The sequence below is a fragment of the Mirounga leonina genome, unplaced genomic scaffold (genome assembly GCF_011800145.1).
Source record: "Mirounga leonina isolate KUSES-001 unplaced genomic scaffold, KU_Mleo_1.0 Mir_82, whole genome shotgun sequence".
In the NCBI taxonomy this organism is placed as follows: Eukaryota; Metazoa; Chordata; class Mammalia; order Carnivora; family Phocidae; genus Mirounga; species Mirounga leonina.
Genome location: NW_023270825.1, coordinates 29,531,360 through 29,548,345, shown reverse-complemented (window position 1 = coordinate 29,548,345; position 16,986 = coordinate 29,531,360). Strand labels below are relative to the sequence as shown.

The window sequence follows — 16,986 nt, the reverse complement described above, 5'->3', positions numbered from 1 at the left end:
AATAATTAATTTGGCCAAGAATTATCACTGGACACAAATGTTGGTTGGTAGATATTTATATAATCTGAAAGTATCCTATCACAAGGTACTTATAAATTACAAAGAAGAAAGAGTAACTTTGTAGTGGAAATCTGGCCAAGTCCCCCTAAAATCAAGTGATAGAAGTTCATGTTACCAGTAAGGGAAAAAGATTAATGTACCACTTGGTAGGATACAAGGAGGGGAACTTTCTTCTTTGGTATTCCTGCTGAAAATTCATAACCGGAAGCTAATCATAAGAGCATTCCTGCTGAAAATTCATAACTGGAGGCTAATCATAAGAAAGTATCAGACAAACCCAAGTTAAGGAACATGCTACAAAACTGGCCTGGAATCTTCACAGTTGTCAAGGTCATGAAAGTCAAGGAAAGTCAGGAATTCTGGATTGAAATACACTAATGAGATGTGAAAACTAAGTGCAGTGTGAGATCCTGGATGGATTGGACCCTTTTACTAATAGGGATGTTACTGGGATAGTTGGAGAGTGTAAGATCTGGTCTGTGGATTAGATTGATAGTACTATGTAATTTTGATGATTTTCAGGACCATAGTTACAGTTTTGTGGAATGCCCTTATATGATTATAGAAACTACTTTCTAAACTCTGTAGGGGTGATAGGCTATCATGTTGGCTACTTACTCTTAAGTGGTTCTGAGAAAGTTATTTGTACTAACTAGTCTTGCCTTTTTTTTTTTTTTTTGGGCGTCGGTTGATCTGAGATTATTAAGCAAAACAGAACAAAAAGCCCCTCTTGTTAGTTGACTTAATAGTTAATTGTTAGCTTATCGGACAAATCATTTGTAAGGTTTAAGAGGTTTGCTTTCTCACGCTGTCTTGTCGTGCAGCTGCCCCATAAAGTAGGCTTTCTGCCACATCTTGCTTTGTCTTTTGGTGTGCTGATTTTAGAGTATTTACCATCATTTCATGGGGCACCTGGGTGGTTCAGTCCATTAAACATCCGACTGTTGATCTCAGCTCAAGTTTTGATCTCAGGGTTGTGAGTTCAAGCCCCACGTTGGGCTCCACATTGGGCGTGGAGCCAACTAAAATAAAACAAAATAAAAAAGTATTTACCATCATTTCATTAATATGTTCTTTTCCCTGCTTGTTATTTACTGTGTCAAACTCCTCATGGAAAGTATGCTTTATAGAAATAGGGCCTTTTACTGTTACAATTCAATAATACTGTATTTAATTTTGACTTTGTATGTTCTGTTCTTTTGTCCTCAATTTGCTGGTGAGCTATTCAAGCTTTCCTTCTCTCTTTCTCTTTTTATTTCACCACACTGTATCTCTCTTAGCATTGAACATATTTCAGTAGGCTTTTAATAAAAAGTGTTGGGCTGGTTGATTGCGATCTTAGAATTTAGAGTTTCAGAAAGCATAAACAGGGTAAGGGGAATTTCATAGACAGCTTGGTGAATTCGATGCTGTCCTAAACCATAATCTAGGCAGTGGTGAGTGGTTAGCTCCCAGAGGTTTGGAGCAAGGGGGAGGAAGGGTAGCTAGGGGGAGAAGGTTAATTGTCAGAGCAGCCTTCCCTCTCTGAAAACATGACATGTAAGTTGTCTGTTTGGTAGAATCTGCCCTTTCCTGTGAGAACAAAGAATCATGGGTCAAAGGCATTGAATGTCCACCCATACCTCTCTCTGTGGTGGAACTGAAATCCATCATAGGGCTTGTTTTCCTTAGGAAGGTTGGAGGACAAACTTCTCTTTAGCAGCTACACTAATTTTCATATTTCTCAGAATGATCAAGGGAAAAAAAAGCTTTTAAAAACCCAGAGTGGTAGTTACATTGCACTTAGTATACACCCACACATGCAGGCTTTTCTTCAGCATTTTGTTATTTTTTTTTCTTGCTGCTTTTACAGTGTAGGTGGCCTTCTCTGGATTGCTTTTGACAGGAAATTGAGCAACCTTTCTTTTTTGGAACAGAATATATTTCACTGGTGAGAGAAAAAAAAATAAAGTGTTTATGTTTTGAAATTCAATTATGAATTTTTATTGAAGAGTGATTTAAATCTAGAAAAATGGAGGTTGGGTTAAGTAGATTTCATATTGTGCATTATTTCTGAGCCTCCCTAGTAATTTTTAGGCCTTCCCCTCTTTCTTCCTTTCTTGTAAAAAGAAAGGAAAGCCTGGAAATTATTTTGCTTCATAAAACAAAAAGTACTCTCCTTGGTTCTCTTAGCCACTGATGGATATTAAGAAGTCGTCTTTGACCAGGTCATTAGCTTTTTGGCTTGTGTTTGAGGCTGCCTTCCCCAGTTCTTCTCTCTCTATAGTGGAGGAGTGATGGGCTCTAACTGGTTTCACAAACATCTTGAATCTACAGTGTATGTTAGCCCTACCTTTGGACCAGCACATTACTCAGTGAAGCTTCCTAATGATTTGGCTGGTGCAGAGGTTCCCGGAGCAGGGGTAGGAGATGGGAGCACCGCCCCTGCCCCAGATCCAGCCTACCCTGCCAGCACCCCGACCAGTGTTGGGGGGTGTGAATGCCAGTCTGCTTCCCCCCGCCCCGTACTCGCTGCCTGGGGTGATTGTCCTTGGGTTCGATTTAGGTAGTTCCTTTACACACTGGGGCTTCAGAGGAAGAAATCAGTCTGTAATTAGAACATAAACTCATATGCCACAACAGGGAAATGTCTAGTCAGAATGGACTAATTCTGATGGGATCTTCTAAGTGTGTTCATATAGCGTATCCTTTCATTTGGTTTAAATGTTGCATGTTTGTTCATGTACCTAGCTAGATTCCTGGTGCACATCAGCTGTCAGGTATGTCTTCGTTATGTAATTAGGCAGTTACAGCTCATTAATTAAGCTTGATAAGACAACGCATATGTTTTGAGTGTTATAGGTTTCCGTACTTATTTTCTTGTTCTGTGGATGCAGCGTGTAGGCCAGTCATGTAAAAACTGCAGAGTTTAGTATCTGGGATACTTAACTTTATAGGTTTCTTTTCCCCATGGTTTCTTCCTGATGTTTACACCATGTGACTACAGTAGGGTAGGAAAGACCTGCTACAGGGTCTGACCAAGCTCTGTTCTGCTGTGTTGCATAAGGTCATGGTGTGGGGACACGGTCGGCCCTCAGTAAGTCTCATTTTGAATGCAGTGAAAGTGGGTTTTGAAGTACCTGTCTGTATATTTGGCTGAATAAATGGTGGGAGTCCTACTATCTAAGGGGACAGGCTGGGAAGAGGAACTTTATCCCTCTTGTCCTTACTGGGAAAGGGGAATATCTGTGAGGGAAACTAAGTTCTGGTTCTTTTCATTTCACTCTCCTTAGCTTCCATTTTATATGTTTGGGAACAAAGTTTGGGGGGGGTTAACATAGTTTGACATAGTGTTTCACCTTAGTGAACATTAAAAAATTAGTTTCTTGGAAGACTCTTAAGGACATGTATACAGGGGAGATACCATGATCACTCTGGTTTATTTTAATATTTTTAGAATGGGTTCATGTACTGCATATTATTAATATGGGGCATGCATGTATATTCCTTGAAGGTAATGATAAGCTTACCATTCATAGGAAATGTTCATATCTGTAGTGGGAGCTTATAACCTATCTGAAATGACCAGTGTGAGAATTGTAAAATTTCTAAATGATCAGAATAGTTATTTGCTTTGAAACAGGGTTTCTCAACGTCACCGCTGTTGACCTTTGGGACTGGATCATTCTTTGTAGTGGAGGGCTGTCCTGTGCAGTGTAGGGTGGGTTAGCAGCATCCCTGGCTTCTAGCCACTAAATGCTGGTAGCATATCTCCTCCCCCTGTTGTGACAACCAAAAATATTTCCAGACGTTGCAAGATATTCCCTGGGGTAGAAAGTCACCCCCTGTTAAGAACCAGTGGTTCGAAACAGTGTTTCCCGTAGGCATGGGACAGGCTCACTACATCAAAATCTTTGTTGGGGGCCTTTGTACACATTCAGGTTCCTGAGTTTCTCCTCAGACTTCGTGAACAGATGATGGGCTGAGGCCCTCCATCACAAGCTGCTTAGAGACTGAATAACTGGGTTTAAGAATCTGTTTAAGCGGGAGTGGCTGTTGGTTGGCATACATGTAAATGTGCATTGAACTACACACAAAGAGATTACCCATTAAAGAGGGCTTTAGAGGTAGAGTATATCCTTTCACAGTTAGGATTTGATTTGTAACTGATTTTTCCCTCCTTAATATTGTGAGGTACAATTGTATGTTTTTCAGAATTCAAAAATAGCCTTATTATACTAAAGTTCATAATTATTTTAATCTAGGTTTTGAGAGAATACCTCAAGTTGGACTCAAAAGCAAGATTTGCTGCTAACTTTGAAGTGGAAGAAGGTGAGTTGGTGGATTTGTCACCAAGTCCTGTCGGGGGAAGGGAATGCCACTCAGACGCTTGTGCTCAGCAGACCTGCTCTGGGCAGGGAGGTTTGGATTGACCGCATGTGGACCCTGTGTTTTTTCCTCACTGGTTTTTCCTCCTTCTTTGTTTTACTGCTGAGAGGCAGAAACAGAATTGGAGAGGGAGGGAACCTCCTGTGCAGTTTTTACTCTGATTTCTGAATTCAGCATTGTTGTCTTTACAGTTAAAACAGCTCAGGGTTTTTCTTGGCTACTTAAATTAATAATAAGAAGGTTTTCGTTACCTACTTGTGTCCCATTCCATAGTAATTACGTTTCAAAAAATCTATGTGTTTCTTAAAATTTGATGGGAGTTTATACTTCAACTCATGTCAACTGTGGTGCGTTAGTGGACAATTGGGAATAGCAGGCTTATCCTGAAAAACGTTGAGATGGTTGGATGATGTACTTACTGCCTGACGTTTACCGATGTGATTGTCACCCTTGGTCTCAGCGTGGTTCCCCCTGGTTTTTACTCCCAGGTAGGAACCCAGGCCCACCTTAGGCCTGTTCTAATGTTTCAGTGGACATTTCTCAGACGTTTTAATCAGTTGTAAAAGGGTATATTCGTATTGAGAAAAGTAACAGCTTCATTCAGATTGAGAGAGACATTTCCACAAGCTTCAAGTGCTGTAATATGTTAAACTCTTAAATTCAGATAAAACAAGTCGTTTGGGATGTGTAGGTTTCTTTGGGTTTGCTGAAACGAAGACCTGGAGATTTTTCTTACCTGCTGCTTCGTTAGAAGCAGAAGCAAATTGCCTAAGGAGTCGGCTCTTCTGGAGCACCACAGCCTACAAAGGACGGTCAAGGTTATCTGAGCATCTCCCTGTAGTAAACCTTTGTGCAGAGCCTAGGGCTTCTTTTCTGAAGCTCGTGGGTAATCAGAGCAGTGCTTTCAAAGTGGCTGGCTGTCTCCGACCTTCCTTGAATTTCAGTAAGAGGAATTGGGGAATTCTTATCTCTGACAATGTTTTTAAAGTACATTAGGACACTTTCCTGGTAGCATTTATTTGATCAAACCCAGCATCGTTCTTCAACAGAGTGAAATCCAGGAAGGATTTTTAGGTCTCTGTAATTTGTGGCCATTTGAAAAGCCCGAGTCTTTTATTAGCAACACAATAGAAAAACTGTCTTTGAGATCTTCGGAACCATCAAGAATTGCTTAGCGGTGCAGCAAGCAGCCTGCAGGCATGCCCCATGACGGAAGGTCGGGTACTTTCAGAAGGAAGAGAAATCAGGCCCTGGTATGGAGTGCCCTCTGGTCTTCACCTCAGTCTCGGAAGTTGTTTTTCAAGAGTCACCTTTTTCCCCTCCACAGTGCCTGTATACAATAGAAACACGCACCTCCTGTGCAGCCCCTGTGTGTCTGACGGTCTTTTAAACACTCTTAAGGAAGGATCAGCTCCCGATTGAATTTGAGTGTGACAGTTGTTAGCAGAAGCCTTAAGTTCTAGGATTACTGTGAGGCCAAGCGGCTCCACCTTGTCTTTGAATTTTGTTCAGCTTAACAACCTGAACCCCTGAGCACTTAAAACACGCCTTTTAATGGTGATACTATCTGATGGTGCTAGGACGGTCTATCTGTCAGGTCAGGTGGGAGATTCTTCTCGTAAGCATTCCTACTAGCTCGGGTCTGCTCAGACAGACAAGGGAGGCTTCATTGAGCAGTCTTCCAGACCTATTAGTGGCATGACTCTTTCTTGGCCTTCTAAATGTACACTTCCTTTCTAAAGACTCTCCACTTCAGGGATATCCGAATCAATTCCCTTCTTCAGAAGAAAACAAAAATCCAAAAGGCCAAACCAATCCAAACAAACCCACGAAACCTTGTATTTTCTAGGCAGTCCTATGTAGATCTTATTAAATCCATCATTCTTACACATTTTTATCTATTTATTTTTTGAGTAACATTGTTCTAGAATACAAAATCGAATTGAGAAAGCATACTTCTTTTCCTTCCCTTAAAAAAAAATCGTATGGCTATATTCTTTCTAAATCCCCAAGCGAGAAAGAGCGCTGTTAATTGATGATAATCTCTGACTAAATTATTTGCTTTCACACATTGAAACACTTGAATAATTTTCCAAGTATTGTATTTTTGCTTTGAATTTTCCCTTTCTTGTGTAGACAGCTATGTGCTCATAGGTCAATGAGATGTTGTTTCAATTTTTCTCTTATTTCAATTTGGTCATTGCATCCCAGGCTTCTGCTTTTAATGGGAGAGTAGCTGAGGAAATTTTAAAAAGCTCTGCACGTCTTTCTTTTCTTGAAAAAAAATAAATAAATAAAAGAATAACTGGTCACATTTGCATAGACTAATAGTTTGCTGATATGATACACAAAGTAAAGACATGCTTCTTACTGTTCATGGGAAGTCCCAACGATTTAGTAAGTATAAAAAGAAAAGGAAAAAAATACGTGTTGGTGCATGCTCCTAGACTTCTCTTGGTGTTATATGTGGTGGTAGCAAGAAACCGAATAATCGTTAGGCCTTACATCGGCCATCCAGACAGTAGAGTAACTGTAGCAGATTCAGAGGTGAGTTGAAAAGTGGTACCTCCTTCCTGGCTGTTCAGCCTCACGTCCACTGATGCACCTGCTTTCTTTTTCCTGCCCATCATCCTAACAAACTATGTCTTCCTTGAAACCGAAGCGAACAGTTTCCTCATTAGAGGTAGTCCAGTGACAGACAACAGATTAATAAAGGACTTTGAATATGCGAACTCTCAGAAGAACTCAGATGCTTACCTTGAGCACACTTGTGAGATTCTTTGGATCGGCCTACGTTGAAGTCTCCCTGTGGCACAGAGCGTACAAAAGGGAGACAACTTTTTAGGATAAATACTAGACGAAATTTTATTAACTAAATGTGGACTATAATACAATAGGAAAATATTAAAATTTTAGAGTAGCAAAGGGATGATTGCAGAGTTTTCCTTTCATCTTTGGCCATGACTAATGGGAATGGAGTTTGGTGTGCCTTGTGGTCACTTCAGAGTTATTTCACTATGCTTATTTATTATTCAGAGCCTCCTTCTTTATTCTTAAAAAAGAAAATTCTGTGAAATCCTTTGGCCTAGGAAATACTTTTGCCAGCCTCTAGAACTGTGGTATGACCCCTTCACATTTACTAATAATATCATGCCCCTTTTCTCTGGAGTAGGGACAACTTGTTCTCACTGAAGTGTTACCCTTAGTTCTTCTAAACATGAGAGCACAGCTGTCCACATCAAATAAAGAGTTGCCTCTTTGAAACGCATTCCAGTGACAAGTAGAACAAATGCTAAGAGGCGTTGAATTAGGTTGTCTTTGGAGGAACTGCCTTATTTCTTGGTACCTGGTCCTTATTTTGGGCCCTGGATTTGTATGGATATGTTTTTTTTATACTGGTACCATGTTAACTAGTCAGTTTCGCAAACCATTTGTTTTCTAGTTGACGTCTTAATAAATTTAAAAGTTGCTAATAAGAGTGGATTTGAGCAAATGTCTAAAGTAAAGAACCAGAAAAGAGAGAAGCAAGAACATGAACATTGAATGGATGTGGGTGGAAGTCAGGGTGGGGATGGTGCAGACCTCTGCCACTACCTGCCTTGAAAGGTTGGGTTGGTAAAGAAATTTTGAAAACTTGGCTTCTGGGAGCAGAGCACAGTGTGGAACTAGACGTGAAACTTGTGGGGAGCTTGCATCTGCCAGTTCTTCACAATATACCTTTCCCAAAGGGTTTGGGAAACTGTTTGTGGTGGGGGTTTTATTTTACAACCTAGGTTTTATTTTAATGTTTGTCAATACCTAAGTGTATTTTACATATAAAAGGAAGTTGTAAATATCTTCACAAGTGTTTGAGGGGCTTTCATCAGTTAAGGCCATGGTGGATGAAGTCTTCCATTTAGGGAAGTGTAGTATGCCATGTTTTGGTGGTTTTACTGCACCTGGGAGGATGCCTTTATTGTACCTTTTTGGAAATGATTTTTAAGCAAGAGATTATAGAGATGAATGTCCTACGCTTGAAGAAGGCTACTGCTCCTACCTGCACCAAACATGCCAAGGCCCCAAGTGAGTGGATGATAAAGAAGACGTGAGAGAGGTGTGGTCATGTAACCTTTCCACATGGCACCAGCCTCTTCAGAGCTAGGGATGTTTCCTGAACCATTGTTTGTCCCAGCACATGGCTGGTTCTGTGTTCTTGTCATGATGGTGTCCTTAATAAAAATGCACTGATGCACTGCTACTCTAGATGAGTCTTCAGTAGGTTAAGTAATGAAATGGTTGCTGAAGAGCTAATGGACTTTGACCCCCCCCCCCACGAGTTGTTTTTTTTAAGTCTGTAACTTAATTCAGTAACTGGGCTTTTTTTTTTTTTTTTGCGCTACTGACTGATGTTTCCCCCTCAGTCAATTGGAAAACAAATGGTTTGAGAAATTGATGAGGTAACATTTGTTGGGTATTGGTCTTTGTATTGGGACCTCTGGGTATGTCTTAGCCTTAAAACCTTTGTAGTTACAAGAAGTAAGATATTCTACTTCTGTAGCCACTTGTCTCCCCTCTGGATTTATTAGTGGAGGAGTTACTTCAATTAAGTAACAACTATTTAACACCTGGTTGTTGTTGACCAGGATAGATACATAAAAAACCCAAATGCCTCTTGTAATCAAGTTGTATTTCTAGAGGAAGAGATAAGACATAATTAAAAATTGCCATAACAAATGACCAAATGTAATAAAGCCATTTGTGGAAATACAAGTAAAATGCATTGAGGTGTCTGTAGAGGGAGAATGAAATCTATGGACATGGCATCATTGGAACTGGGCATTGGAAGATCCATCCATCCATCCGTCCATTGTCTACCCACCCATCCATCCACTAAAAGGTAACATTTGTTTCTTTAGGTAACTGAAGTAATTCATATTTATTGTATAAAATCTGGATGTTCCTAAAAAGTGCACAGATCAAAATAAAATCACCCAGTTCAAAGCAGATCACTCAGTCCCCACCATTCAGAGGTAGCTCTCCCTGTTAGCATTTTTGCTTTTTATTTGTGAAAAAATTTAAACATACACAAAAGTAGAGAGAAGAGCACAATGAACCCCCATGTACCCATCATCTAGCTTTGACAATTACATTTTGCCATTCTTGTTACATTGATCTTCTTGCTTTTGTGAGGTTTTTTTTTTTTTTTGAGTTTTAAAGCACAACTTAGATATTATATCATTTTACCTGTAAATACTTCAGTAAATATTTTTAACAGATGACTTCTAAAACGTCACAATATCATTACCCTTAACAAAATTAACAATTAATCTTTAATATTACTTACTAGCCAGTCCTATAATCCCCAGCTTATGTTCAGTGTCTTTCGTTGTCTCAAAATTGTGATTTTACAATTTAGTTTGTTGGACTCAGGATCCAAGCAGGATAACACATTGCATTTGTCTCTTTTAAGTCTTTTCTTAATCTGTAACATTTTCCCTTACCCCTCTCTTTTCATGTAATTTATTGTAGAAGAAACTAGGTCATTTGTTTTTTAGGATTGCTAACATCTTGATAGTTTTCTTTCATTTTCATTCTTTGTGACCATGTATATGTTTTAAAAGCAAACTTGGAATCCTGTGCATGCTGTTTTGTAAGCTATTTTTATACTTAGTGCTATAAGGAGGATGTTTTCCTATTTACTTTTCTACAATTTATTTTCTGTTAAATCATGGCATTATAGTAACTAAAAATGAGAGAGTGCATTTGGTTATATTTAAAATATATCTTACATTAATGATAGGTATTTCAGCAACAAATTGCTTATTCCTTCCCTCCCTCCCTCCTTCCTTCCTTCCTTCCATCCTTCCTCTCTCCTCTCTCCTTCCTTTCTTCCATCCTTCCTCCCTCCTCCCTCTCTCCCTTCCCTCCTCCTTCCCTTCTTCCTCTTTTCTTTTCTTTTCCACTGCGGCAGCTAGCTGTTATGGGTAGATAGAACATTGGTGATGCAGTTCCCGGAATCAAGAGTGTATTTCATTTTCCGTGAGCCACGTAGGTAGAGGGTTGTTTGAAAGCCAGGCTGATGGTACGCTGCCAGGGTTGAAAGTAGAGGAATTCATTGGTTCCCATCCAGGGCCTGATTTTCTGAAGACTCCACTACAAGAAGGGGACCCTTATCATTGTTATCATAAGCTGACCTTTATTAAAAAGTTAAGTTTGCATTCTCACAAAGTGTAGGCCACTGGTGGGAAAGGACTCTTAAGTAGTTAAAAGGGAGCATGCCTGTTTTAGTTGAGATGTTAATGTAATCTTTTCATTTTTAAACATTTATTTATTTATTTTAGAGAGAGAGAGAGAGAGAGAGAGAGAGGAGAGGGAGAGGGAGAGGGAGAGAATCTCAAGCAGACTCCCTGCTTAGCCCAGTGCGGGGCTCGATCTCACGACCCTGAGGTCATGACCTGAGCCGAAATCAAGAGTCAGACCTTACCTGACTGAGCTACCCCGGCACCCCCTTTTTCACCTTATTCTTTAATCCAAAGTCACCTAATAACCCTGTAAAGTCCTTGCAAGATGTTTTAAAAATTAATTTTAATAAGAGTAATAAATGAGTCTGCTTATAAGGTTTTCTCCTTACCTCCCCCTTCCTGTTTCCCTACTAGCTCTCCAGAGCTAAGCGCTTTGTTGATGTGGTGTTTATATTTTCACTTCTAATATGAAGGTTATTTTTGTGCTTTAAAACTTCATATAATTTGTATTGTATTGAATATCAGTAACTTTTTGTCATTCAGGTACATACATGCTTTGGAGATCTCTGTTACTTCATATAAACCTAGTTTGTCCTTTTCAACAGCTGCCTGTTGTTATGTAGACTCATCATGGGAATATAAGCATGGTTTTTCTGCCATTCTCCTGTTGCTGAATTCCTAGGTGGTTTTCAGTAGTCCTGGTTACAAATAAGGTGCAAAGAATATCCTCGTCCTTGGCTCTGTGCACGTGGGCGTATGTTTCTCTCGGCGGTTGTCAGGCCAGGGGATATTGTAATAGATACTCCCAAATTGTTTTACCAGAGTGACTCCCATTAGCAGAGGGAGTTTATCTAGAAAAATGTTCTCAAATTCCCCATATTTATCTAGAGAAATGGGATAGTTCGGGAGCTAAAATCTAAGAACTGACTTGTGGTTTACAAGTAAGTAGACCTTATTAACTTCTAATATTTGTCTTTGAAATTTTTTTTTTTTAAAGATTTTATTTATTTGATAGAGAGCGCACAAGTAGGCAGAGTGGCAGGCAGAGGGAGAGGGAGAAGCAGGCCCTCTGCTGAGCAGGGAGCCCTATGTGGGGTTCAATCCCAGGACCCTGAGACCATGACCCGAGCCGAAGGCAGCCGCTTAACCGACTGAGCCACTCAGGTGCCCCTGAAATTGTTTTTATCATCATCATCATCATCATTATTTTTAGTGCTGGGCATGGAGCCTTATGTGGGGCTTGAACTCACAACCCTGAGATCAAGACCTGAGCTGAGATCAAGAGTTGGATACTTAACTGACTGAGCCACCAAGGCGCCCTGAAGTTTTCTTTTTATAAAAGACTAGTTTTATTTATTGGGCTACATTTTGCTACCAGATGTGAATTTATTTATATGTAGAGAATTCTGCAATTAAATGATTAACAAGTAAATTATTATAATCGCCACCGTGCTCTCATGTAAAAATAACACCTAGTTTTAGAATCTGTGCGCTGGGGGCAGAGCTGGGGGTGGGGGTTGTATTAAGTGTCTCCAAGATCTGGAAGGCCTCCTCCATGAACCGCTAATCTCCGTTGTAATGGCTGAGGAATGTGTTGTGTCTTCAGCGTGGCCCCTACCACATCACAGACACCACGGCCGAGGGAATACATAATGCAGTGGAGGCCTCCGCCGGGGCACGCATAGGCACACCGCCTGGTCCTTTGGTTTCCCGTAAGGAACATTCTTCACGGTAAAAGTGGGATTTGCCTTTTTCCTTTCCTTTGCATGGTTGTCTGGCAGGTCAGGGCAGATAGGCCCAGTGCCTCGTTCCTTCAGTCTCTTGAGAAAAGAATGTAATAATTGTTTTATCTGTTGGTTATGTTCAGGAACTCTGGGGTTTGAAGTTGTCAGTCTTAAAATGGGACTTCTTTCTCCACAATAGTTATCACACAGTATTCCTTTTAATTTCCAAAACCCTTTAAGCCAGGCCTCGTGGGGATTCGGAGCCTTGCCCTTTGCATCTGTCAGCTGGAGCTGGTGAGCCACGCGCCCCGCCCGCCCGCCGGGTTCCGGGGCCCGCGCCCCGTGCCTCGTAGTGAGCAGGCTCCCAGCCGCACGGGCCAGAGAAGCCTTGGGGCCCGGTCTTCTCCGGTCACCGTGCGGCTCTGCCTCTCGAGCAGCCACAGGGGCAGCTTTAACGCACGTCTTTTTTTTTTTTTTTTTTTTTAATGCCTGGAGTTTCTCTTTCTCCTTGCCACCTGTCAGTCACCTTTCCCTCCTTTTGAAACACGTTCAAGTTCGTTTCCTCAGGAAGGCACTGGCTCATCCTGCAGATGGATATATCCATATCCTCATCTACTGAAGTAGATCTTGCCTGTGGAAATTTGAACTTATTTGTGTGTTTCTTGGAAAACTCTTCTCTATCCCTATGTTATTTATAAAAGACCTGACCCCATAAAATGCTGGTTATTTAGGGAAAAGGAACTTTAGAAGAAAACCATTATTTATTAGTGGCACAATGTTATTTCTGTGTATTGAAAGGGAAAATTTAAACTAACAGAGGTAAACTCTCAGTGTTAGCTCCTAATCACCTTTCAAGCCAGTAGGTCAAGGTTGAGGCTTATGTTAAATAAATTAGAATAAAACTATCCACTGATAATTCACAGATCTTTGCGTATTCCTGTATGCCCGCAACTTTCCCCAGTGTTCTCTTTTTTTCCATGCCGTGAAAAGTGGTAAACAAGATAAAAATATCAAGTAGCAGTATATACTCTTACAGATAACTTACAGAGAGGTGCCTGGGTGGCTCAGTCAGTTAAATTCTTAAGTGTCTGCCTTCGGTTCAGGTAATGATCTCGGGGTCCTGGGATCCAGCCCTGCCTCTCAGGCTCTCAGCTCAGCGGGAAGTCTGCTTTCTCCCTCTCCCTCTGATAGCTTTCGCTCTCTCTCAAATAAATAAAATATTTAAAAAAAAAGATAACTCACAGAAGTTATATGTAGACTAACTAGTACATAAAAGATCTATGAAAGCCAAGTTTGAAGCTTATGTAATCCTAAAAGAATGAATGCACAATTGAGTGGGTGTTGCACTGTACCGCATACACAGCTTAATGTCAACACAGAGTTCGGTAAATCCTTTTCCCATTCATTTGAGAACACTTATGTGTGCCTTCAGTTTGTAATCAAATGTTATTTTGTTTCTTTTGTGTTGGGCCACTCCAGAAATAGGAAGGAAGTTTCACATGTGGCCCCTTCCCCGGGTACATACAGACAAATGTCTGTTTTGGGTGTGTTTGTATCAAAGGACTCCAAGGTTTTCGTTTATATTCGGGACGTGTGAAGGAAAAGAGATGTAATCGACTTTTAGACCTGGAAGGAGCCTTAGTTGCCATCTGTGTGTTTTATAGATGGAAAATGGGTGTTCACAGAGATCAGAAGTGTTGCCCAAGTTATATTACTTTATGGTGTTGGTCCTAGGCTCAGAGCGGAGTTTGTGGAGATGGCATGGGGCAGCACGATGATTGGTGCTTTGGGGAGAAACTCGGTAGTATTTCTTTGCCCGTTCAGGGACCTCAGTATTTCTTACGTTATTTATCTTTTGCATTTTGAATGTTTAGAAAATTAAGTATCAAAGGGGCTTGAGGCTAGAATTTTTTCTTTGGACATTCTTAAGCATGCTACCCCAAGTTTTTTCCTGAGAAGACATCAGAGAAAACCAAAACTTTGTCTGAATTGGAGTTTTCTTATTTTTCTTTAATTGCAAAATAAGTAGTTTTTCCTTGAAAAGTGTTTTAATAGCCTTTGCATAAAACATTTCAGAAAATGCAAGGCAGCACCACACTTTCACCTTCTTAAGTGCTGACTTTAATGATGCCTGACTTCTACTGTAAGGGCTGTGTCTTCTTTATTCTGTTCCCTACAACTCTCAGCACAGAGCTGTATTTGCCTCTCTCTCTTTCCTAGCCGAATCCTTGGTGAGAATTACTTACCTTTCTTTTCTCTTCGGTGTCATTGTGAACTAAGGACCAAAGGAAATCCCTAGAAGGATTGTTGGATATTTGAAATACAAAATTTCTTACTGATCAAAACTTGGATCACTGGACCAGAACTAGGAACTTTGACTCTCATTTGTTAAATCCTTACCATGTGACAAAGATTCTCCAGAGTCTTTGAGTACAGAGATGAGTTGACATGGCCCCTACCTTTAGGGACCAAAAATCTGGTAGGTGAGGCAGGTGGGTATTTAGGTGCAACAACTGGAGTATTAGAAGTGTTGAAGCCATGTATCTGCCCTTGATGTGTCCTGTTAGCAGTATGTAGAAGGATATGAATACCATGGAAGATAATACATTTAATCACAAAATTATTAGGTTTTTTAAAATTAAACTTTATGTTGGGGCGCCTGGGTGGCTCAGTCGGTTAAGCATCTGCCTTCGGCTCAGGTCATGATCGCAGGGTCCTGGGATCGAGTCCTGCATCGGGCTCCTGGCTCAATGGGGAGTCTGCTTCTCCCTCTCCCTCTCCCCTTCTCTCCACTCATCCTCTCTCTGTCTCTCTCTCTCAAATAAATAAAATCTTAAAAAAAAAAAAATTAAACTTTATGTTTTAAATAGCCAATACATGCCCATAGAGTAAAATCCAAAAGGTTTTACAGTGAACCTAAACGGCATAGATTTTATTCAGATTTCATGAGTTGTTCTACTAATGCCCTTTTTCTTTCCCAGGATCTAATCTAGAAATGTCATATTGCATTTAGTATGTATGCTTTTTAAAGTTTATTTTTACACAAATTGTAACATACCGCACTATGCTTTCATTCTGTTCCATTCCAGTTTATGGGTGTACTTTATTATCCAGTCTCTTAATGATGGACTTTAAATCGTTTCTGATCTTTTCAGTATTATTAACAATGCCTCTGTGGCTGTCCTTGAACTTGAGAGTGTACAGGTTTATACAGAGGGATTTCCGGGTTAAAGAATATGTATCTTCATATCTGTGATAAGTATTGCCAAACTGCCCTCCATGGGCGTTATACAAGCTTACACTCCCATTAGCAATGTGTGCCTTTCTCCTTCTTCCTGCCAGTGGTATGTGATTAAACCTTTTAATCCTTGCCAATTTCATAGCTGAAAAAGGGAAATCTCTTTGTCGTTTTCCTTTGCATTTCTCATTATAAATGAGGCTGTATGTACTGTTATGTGTTTAAGAGCAGTTTTTCTTTCTGTGAATTAATTGACTTTTGTGATCCTTTGTCCATTTGTTTGAGATGAGCTTTTTAAATAAAAAGAGAAGTTATCCTACTGGGTGTATGTTTTGTCATTTATGGTAACTCGTGATGTATAAATTTATTATGTTTGGATAATCAAATTTATTTATGTTTTACTATATGGGATTTGGGTTTCATGTCCTCCTTAGAAAGGTCTTATGCTCTCCAGAAGTATGAAAAATGTCTCCTACTTTCTTTTAATATTTTTGTTTCTTTTTTTAATGTTTAAGGTTTTTGACCAATTTGAGATTTTTTTTTTTTGGTGTGAGTTGGTATCCCATTCTCTTTTCCATGTGGCTGCATAGTTGTGCCAAAACCATTATAGAGTAATTATTTTTTCTGCACGGATTTTAAATGTCACATTTTATCTTCTAGCAAGCTCTCCAAAGTATTTTTAGAATTTTTATTTTATCTTTTGATTTGATGGTCTATTCATGAACCAATTTCATGCTTTTAAAATTATTATGTATTTATAACACGTTTAGGCAAGTTTTAAGCCTTGGTCTCCTTTATTACTCTTCTTTTTTGTGATTACTCTCATTATTTTTGTTCCTTTATTTTTCCGTAGGAACTTGATTCTGAATTTCCAAAAGAATATCCTGTAAACCTTAGTGGGATTGTGATACCTTTCTGTATTAATTTAGATCTTTTGTTAAAGCATTGGTCTTCTGGGAATTTGTTTTATATGGCTCAAATATTTCTCATCTTCTGTTTTTTTTGAAAATATTTAATTTTAAAGAGATTTATCACTGATAACATAAAGGGCAGTCATTCATAATCTTACCTTCCTATCCTAATAAAGTCTATTATTTCCATAGCCCACCTTCCATTTCCCCTCTGCTTTTGGTGATGCTGAGTCATGTTTTTGGGTCTTTATTTTATTACTTTATATTCTGTTATTGGCACAGTGCCATGGATCCAGAAGGTAAATGTTTAAAAAACTCACCCATACTGCGGTGGGACCCTCACTGGAAAGTGGCTCTGGAGTATCTGTTAAGATTTAGCCTGTGTGCCTGCATGTGCTGTAACCCTGCAGGTGCATTACTCAGCATCTTCCCAGATGACAGCATGTGCGTCCCATCGGTGAGGG

At 39.8% G+C, this 16,986-nt stretch overlaps 1 protein-coding gene across 6 annotated transcripts in view; it reads left to right on the top strand.

The window, feature by feature from the left end:
• SIPA1L1 (signal induced proliferation associated 1 like 1) overlaps positions 1-16,986 on the top strand; it is a 447,306-nt gene that overhangs the window by 154,787 nt on the left and 275,533 nt on the right. For all 6 annotated transcript variants that reach the window (XM_034992842.1, XM_034992846.1, XM_034992844.1 and 3 more), the window contains one exon: positions 4,305-4,371. The gene's annotated coding sequence lies outside the window, so the exon portion shown is untranslated. The remainder of the gene's footprint in view (positions 1-4,304; positions 4,372-16,986) is intronic.